Genomic DNA, 8,585 nt, shown 5'->3' on the forward strand with positions numbered 1-8,585 from the left:
ATTGGTTAAACAGTATGAGTCCCTGGAGATACTTCAGGTACAATTAACTGTTAATAGGACACCTATTCAAGTCATTGCCAGCTACAGGACCTCCTCCATTAATCAGGACACCCACTCTCCCAATTTGGATCTACTTGAGTCAATCAAGATATAGTCGAACACCGTTGTTTTGGGTGACTTCAACTACCCATCCATTGATGGGGTAAATTATTCATGCTCAAACTCACTTGCCCAAAGGTTCCTCAACTTCGTTAACTCCAGTGCCCTGGGCCAGCTGGTTAATACCTCTACAAGGGGTGCCAGCATCCTGGATCTGGTGCTTACCAATATGGGGGACCACTGTAGCATCCCCACTGTGAGGTCTTTCCTGGTAAGATCTGACCACAAATCAGTCTCATTCGAAGTAACTACCATACCTGACCCCCCCCCCCCCAGCAGCAACTAAACTAAAAATAATTTTTAAATAGCTTCACTACACCAGCCCACCTCAGATGGAACTGGCTACTATGACAAGTACTACACTAATGATTTATACAAACACCTGTATAACTGCATGGACTCAGCCATACCTGAAAGGGCCAAAACAAGCTCCTCATGGAAGAGCAAACCTACCTGGTGAACAACTGCCATTAACAGACTTTACAATAAAAGGAAAAAATCACTAACAGTAAGAGGGAGCAAGTCCTAAGCTGGAAACACTCCCTCCTAGGATGAAACAAGTGAATAAGTCTTCTACTGTAGTCCTCCAAAGCAAACTACAAATCCAAATTAGCTTCTTCAACTAAGGACAGCCATAAGGCATTCTTTAGTTACATCAGTGAACTAAAAGGAAAGTCACAGATTTGTGCCGAACTGGTAGTTAATGATACCACATATACTGAACCTGTGGACATAGCTAACATCTTGACCGACAGGTTCTGTGAAAACTTTGCTCCCCTGTCCCTGCCACACGTACCCCATAACATCCCTACTACCTGTCCCCTACCTTGTATCTCTAAAGAGCAGGTCGTAAATGCCCTCTGTAAGGCCAAAACCACAACATCTGTGGGACCTGATAACATCCCAGGCTGTGTTCTACATGGGTCCCCACAAGAATTAGCAACACCATTGGGTACTCTTTTCAGTCATAGTCTAAGCACCAACTTCATCCCAGCTGGATGGAAAATGGCCACAGTTATTCCCTTGCACAAAGGTGGTGCTTCCACTGACCCCAGGAACTATAGACCTATTAGCCTGACTAGCCTTATCTGCAAGGCCATGGGAACAAATAATCATGGATCTGATCAAAAAAGATATAGGTAATCTACACTTGACACTTGACTCTACTCAGTTTGGATTTGTCAAAGGGAGATCACGCCTGTTAAACCTGATGGACTTCTTCAAGGCAGACACCAAGGCCCTGGACAAAGGGAAATCTGTGCATACAGCCTACCTAGACTTAGCTAAGGCATTTGACCCTAATCCTCACTCAGGCATCATTGATAAACTCACCCAGCTAGGTATCAACCCTTATATCATTAGGTGGGTTACTAACTGGCTCACTGATAGAACCCATGTTGTCAAAATCGGGGAATCCACCTCCATCAGCAGACCTGTAAACAGTGGTGTTCCACAGGGATCAGTCCTTGGACTGCTACTGTTTTGAATCTATTTCTCCAAAGTACAGCAAAAACTAAAGGTCTGTGGCTGACAAAGTGTGTTGATGACTGAAAACTGGAGTGGTCATAGAATCTCCAAATGATGTCAGCATCCTACAAGAGGGTCTGGTCTTACGCAAACAAATGATTGGTGACAAGGTCATGGCCTTAAACTCAATGCAAAAAAATGTGCTATCATCCCTTTCTGTAAGAGTGATGTACCTGCTAACTACCACATCAATAGCAACACCTTAATTACGCACTCAGTGGTGGGAGACCTGCTACACAGATTGATAGCAACCTTACTTTTGACCACCATGTCTCCACAGTGGTAAGAAGGGCATTCTATATTGTTCAACTTATAAGTATGGGCATTGCCTCCAGGAAAAAAGAAGTTATAACCTCCTTCTTCCTTCATCAGGCCAATAATTGAGTACAGTGCCCCTTTTGGTATGTACGTTTCCAAGCACGTGCAGCTATTGGAGAGACCACAAGGTTTCCTCATAAGGAAAATTCAAGGTCTTCAGCATCTGTCCGATGTGGATCATCTGAAATCACTGTCAATTTATTTTGTTTCATACAGCCTATTCAGAGACGATGTCTGCCTGCCTTGCATACAAGACAATCTCTGATCCTGCCTTACTGGAAATGCTGCTTGTCTGTATGCCAAATGGTAAACTGGTAACTAACTCTCAAGATCTTAACCTGGTATATGACATTAATAAAACCTTCTGGAGAGGCAGATTTATCTCCCTGAGGTTACCACAACTTTGGAACAGATTCCTACTTCATGTCAAACTGAGCACCTCACTGGTCATCTTAAAAAGCAATCTGGATGATTGGATGAGTAACCATAAATTCACCCTGGGGGGTTCCACCTGTGTCCCTCTTAGACAGGAGCAGTAGGCGCTGATGGTGGAGATAAGGGTAGAACATGGCTAGGCTTGTAAGGGCCTTGGACCATTACCCTAGTAACTTCCTATGATCTGTATTACCTAGGTACAGTAAGGTCTTGCTGAGTTTAATTCTGGTGGCTGTCAAAAAAGCAATTACTAGAAAATGTAAATCAAAGTGTGAACATCTGAACTAACTGTATTATAAGTTGTGAATACAGTAACATAGATAAAAAAGAAAAGGGTAGGTGAGAATTAAATAGAAAAAGTGAGAACAATACATGCAGAATAATGTTTTGGAGGAGGACTGAAGTTTAAGGGAAGGCATGAATTGAATTAACTATGTAATATTCTATTGACAATGACAGTATAGAAGATGATATGTGATTTATAATGCTTGCAACTAAAAATACGTCATTATTGTTTGTTTTCATTTATATAAATGTATGATCACCTGTGTTAAAAAAAAAATCATGTCCTGAAATATGGGTAACTTAATATTTTTCCATTTCCTGGCGGTGTTCTTGCCCAGAGCAATTTACAGTCACATTTACAGAAATGAGAAGGACCTGGAGAATTAAACTAAAGAAACATATACATTATATATATATATATATATATATATATATATATATATATATATATATATATATATATATATATATAGTTTCATAGCATAGTACTAGGCTATCTGCCCTGGGGCATTTGTAAGCCTAGCCATAGTGATGTGGCTTTTGCCACCCCATGAAATGGTACAAAAATGTACAGAATAAATCTAGAATAATGTGCCTCTGTCTAGTAGTAACACAATGAAGGTCCCCTTATATAATAGAATTAGTTTACTGTGCCCCTGTCTAGCAGTGACACAGATGTGACCCCTGGGGTAAACTTTCGATCTCCCATCCTCATCAATATTTCTCTTGAAGAGAGTCAGTGAGGGGCTCTGCCTAATATGAACTGGGATCCTGTTCCAAAGCATGGGAAGCCTCTGGGTTATGAATCTATCCCTCCAGCATGTCCTATTCATACTTGTGCCGAGGTTTAAGTCTTTAGCTCTCATGGTCCTGATGGATTTGGATTTTTTGAGGTGGAGCATGTCCATCAGATCCTGATTGGACATGGCCTTGTACATCAGGCAGAGATCACCACTGAGCAGGCGGTATGCTACTGAATAGAGCTGAAGTTTCTTTAGTCTGGCAGAGTAAGACATATGTTGGAGACCGTTGATCCTTTTGGTGAGGTACTTTTGTGGTGTCTCTAGCTGTTGCAAATGCCGGGTGAGGTACATACCAAATGGGGCATTGTACTCAATCATGGGTCTGATGAGGGAGGAATATAGGGGTACAATGACATCCTTGGATCTGGATGTGAATCCCTTCATGATGAGGTGTGCAAGGTAGAATGTTTTTTCTAACCACTTTGTCAACGTGGGTGTCAAATGAGAGGTCGCTGTCTACTTGGGTGCCTAGGTCTCTGATTACTTTTTCCGTACTCAGTGGGTTGCTGTCTGTGTGATAATTTGTGGGTACTTTGTTTTTTCCAAAAGGGATGACTATAAATTTTTTGGCATTTAGTTTAAGGCCGTGACTACGGCACCAGTTGTCCGTTTCAGTGAGGCCTTTTTGTAGGATGTGTGTGTCTGCTGGTGTATCAACTATGGTGCCTAGTTTGCAGTCATCTGTGAACTTTGCCAGCCACAGCCCTCCCATGTTTGCTTTAACATGTGAGAAATAAATGCCGAACAAGAGGGGTCCCAGGACAGATCCCTGTGGGACACCACTTGTGACTGGCTTTGAGTCTGACATTGCTCCAGCGATTTTAACTTTATGGGTTCTGTCCTTTAGCCAGTTTGCAACCCATCTAGTGACATAAGGGTTTACTTTTAAGCTGTTTAGCTTATCTATGATGCCTGAGTGGGGTATTGTGTCGAAGGCCTTAGCCAAGTCCAGGTATGCTGTATGGACTGCTTTGCCCTCATCAATGGCTCTAGTGACTGTTTCGAAAAAGTCAACCTGGTTTAAAAGGCAGGATCTGCCCTTTACAAAGCCGGACTGGGTGGGGTCAAGTGTCTGTAGGTCCCCTATGTCTCTGTTTATGAGTTCCATAATGATTCTTTCCATAGCTTTGCAGACCAGGCTAGTTAAGCTTATGGGGCGGTAGTTTCCAGAGTCTGTAGAGACACCCCCCTTGTGGAGTGGGACCACTGTTGCTGTACGCCAGTGTTCAGGTACATATCCTGAAGTAAAGCTAAGGTTAAATAGCATTTTTATGTGTGGGTTTAGCTCCTCTTGGTGTTCACGTAACACGCACCCCGGGATACCGTCAGGTCCCATTGATGCTGTGTTTTTTGCTTTGTTTAGGGCGGTTCTCACTTGAACATCTGAGATGACAGGGAGATTACATTCAGCTGGGATAAGTATTTCTTCTTTTGGGGGTGAAGGAGGGGAGAAATTTGCACTGAACCTGTCAGCCAGAATGTTAGCAATATCTGTGGGTTCAGTGTATTTTTTGTTGTTGTGAACCAACTCTGAGCATATCTGAGGGTTTCCGCCCAGGTTTCTAACATAGCTGAAGAAGGCTTTGTGGTTATCTTTAGTGTCCTTAGCGATTTTTCTCTCAAAGTTTGCCTTGGATGTTTTTATGAGAGAACATAGTTTTCTGCTAATGTTGATCAGAGATGTCTTCCTTTCATGGGATTGTGCTCTGACGTGCAGTAGCTTCCTTCTTTTGTTATACAATTTGTTTATGGCTGAGGTCCACCAGACAGGATGCTTACATTTGGTGGAGAGGGACTTGGATTTGTCTGGGATTGCATGATCCATGCATTCTTGGAGATGTCCATAGAAAGCATTTGTGAAGGATTCAGCATTGTGGGATGTGGTATCCACTGGCACAGTGGGCTTAAAGGATACCATCTCAGTCTTAAGAAGAGTGAAGTCTGCTTTTGAGAAGTTTTTCACTGTGGTCTTTTGTGCTGGGGGTGGAGGTGGGATATGTATATCCAGGATGTTTAGTTTGTGGTCAGATCTCACTAGTGAGGGGTATACGTCCGGTGTGGAGCATTGTGTCCCCATGTTTGTGATGATCAGGTCTAGTATATTATCTCCCATAGTGGGAGAGGTGACTAGTTGTTCCAGTGCATTTGAATTTATGAATTCCAGGAACCTTTGGGCTAGGGTATTAGGGCTAGAATAATGTACCCAATCTATGTTTGGGTAGTTGAAGTCTCCCAGTATGATGGTATTTTGTGATACATTCATATCCTCCAATGTCTTCAGGAAGGCTGAGTGGGGTTCTTGAGATTGGGAGTGTTGGTTAGTTGCACCTGCATGGTCTCAGATGCTTCATGTGTTGCTACTAACCTGGAGGTGTGGGTGTCCTTTATGAATATGGACACACCCCCTCCCTTTGTGGTTTGGCCTGGGTTTTGGGGCCGAAAAGCATGATACGAGGTATAGCCGGGTAGCGCTAGTATGCTCTCAGGAGCCTTAAACCAGGTTTCAGTTACTGCACAGACATCGATGTTCTCCATGCTGAGGAGTGCATCGAGTGCCTGCATCTTGAGATTTAGACTTCTGGCGTTGAGCAGCATTACCCTTAGTTTTTTTCCATTTTTGTTTTCTAAGGAGGTGGATTTGTCTTTTGAGCCTTGCCTAAAAAAGGCACTATGGGGGTGGCAAGAGCCTTAGCCAATATCCAGAAGCCCAGTTGTGACAGGTGTAAGCCATCCCTTGTGAAGCAGCGTGGCTTGTCCAACATATCATCCCAGGCAGACAGACATTGGATCCCCTTAGAATGACACCAGTACTTGAGCCAATTGTTAAAGCTGATCATCTTGTCTTTGTATTGTGGTATCATTCTTGGTGAGAGCAAGATGCTGCTCAGGGTCAGGGTCATACCAGCCTGGGCTACATAATCAGAGAGCTCCTCTATGTCTCTTTTCATGTAGTCCAGGGAGGTACGTCTCAGGTCATTCACACCAGCATGGACAATGACGGAGTCATATTTGTACTTGCTTTGGAGTGACCTGAGTGCGTGTGTTATGTGGCGGACCCTAGCTCCCGATAGACAGCTCACAGTCACCTTCTCCTTGTTCAGCCTGGTCAGCGGGACATCAGTGTGTCTGACTATGGAGTCACCTATTACTAGTGTATCAAGCAAGGTGTTTGGCCTTAAGGGCTACGATTGGTCGACACACTGATTTATTGAAGTATGTGTTGCATGTGTTTTGTTTTGAGGTGGTGGATTTTTGGATGTCTGCTTTGGGAGCCTCTGTTGTTTTGGTAAGTTTTTTATTAGAGCCTCGAGTATGTCTTTGTGTTTTATGTGTTTGGTTTGCAGTTGTGGTAGGTCTATGTGGGACTGGGATTGTTGTGTGTGTGGTTGCCATCTCCTCCTGTCTGGTCATGCCAGCCCTGAGTTGAGAGAGTTCAGCCTCCAGTTTGGCTATATAGTTGCATCTCTCACATGTATTTGTGTTTGTTGGGAGGAGGAGAGGGTTGTCTGTGTACATGAGACAATTGTAGCATTTTCTCAAGATACCCAGATTGACCAGCTGAACTGGAGATGATGCCAGTAATCTACCACTCGACATGCTAGAACACTATAAGGGAGTGCTGTACCTTTAAGGGAAGTGGATATTCACAGGGGTGGTAAGTAGATGTAGTGCTTTACTTAGTACGAGAGTGCTTACTTAGTAGAGAAGTATTGAGAACAAGTGCTAGGCTTATAATATAGTCTGGTTATACTAGGAGTAGAGCTTCTTTAAGGGAAAATTTGAAGAGCAGACTTGGCGGAGCCAGAAAAAGTTTAACCTTGTTTAATCGGCGCTGCACTATGCGCACAACCGCGCAAAGCCGTGCAAATGCGGATTTTAAACAGTGAACTACAATAGAGCATGAAATGGTCCAAAACAACCAATTACTACAGCTTCTTGTGCTGAGGTCACTTCCCCCTAGGACAGGTAGGCTGCTCAAGGCTCCCCACTCCCACTGTTGAGCAAAGAAACTTCCTTCAATCCAAGTAAGGTAATGGACAACATAGGAACTACACCACAGCCCAGAATACAGCAATGCCTGTAAACTGGTCTAACCTAGTCGAGGAAGGTGGGAAAACAAGGAGTATTTTTTTTGTTCTTTTGTTTTTTTGGTAGAAACACACAGAAAATGCAGAAACAGTGATAAATTAGTTACACAGGCTAGCACTCTTTAGTGGGCAGCCTCCACAGTTAAATTAAACAAACAAACAAGCAAACTTTCGATCAAATTCGACTAAAATGTAACTTTAAGTGCAGATTTTAAAATAATGCAGCAATCAGTTAAAAAACAGTTCAGGCTAGTTCAAGGTAAGTTACAGAAGCTATTCCAAATGAAAAAAAAAAAGCAAAGATACTTAAATCCAGAAGGTAGTCGCTTTTCTGAGTTCCCTGCTGCTAGGATCACTCTGTAAACCCACGTGGAGCTTGTCTGAGCAGTATAGCCAGAAAAAAATGCCCAGAGGCACATTTTAAACAGTGAACTACAAAAGAGCTAGAAATGGTCCAAAACAACCAATTACTACAGCTTCTTGTGCTGAGGTCACTCCCCCAAGGACAGGTAGGCTGCTCAAGGCTCCCCACTCCCACTGGTGAGCAAAGAAACTTCCTTCTATCCAAGTAAGGTAATGGACAACACAGGAACTACACCACAGCCCAGAATACAGCAATGCCTGTAAACTGGTCTAAACTAGTTGAGGAAGGCGGGAAAACAAGGATTATTTTTTTTTGTTTTTTGTTTATTTTGGTAGAAACACACAGAAAATGCAGAAACAGTGATAAATTAGTTAGACAGGCTAGCACACTTTAGTGGGCAGCCTCCACAGTTAAATTAAACAAACAAACAAGTAAACTTTCGATCAAATTCGACTAAAATGTAACTTTAAGTGCAGATTTTAAAATAATGCAGCAGTCAGTTAAAAAACAGTTCAGGCTAGTTCAAGGTAAGCTACAGAAGCTATTCCAAGTGAAAAAAAAGCAAAGATACTTAAATCCAGAAGGTAGTCGCTTTTCTGAGGTCCC

This window comes from Protopterus annectens, chromosome 10.part0 (assembly GCF_019279795.1).
Source record: "Protopterus annectens isolate FY-2018-M chromosome 10.part0, PAN1.0, whole genome shotgun sequence".
Lineage (NCBI taxonomy): Eukaryota > Metazoa > Chordata > Ceratodontiformes > Protopteridae > Protopterus > Protopterus annectens.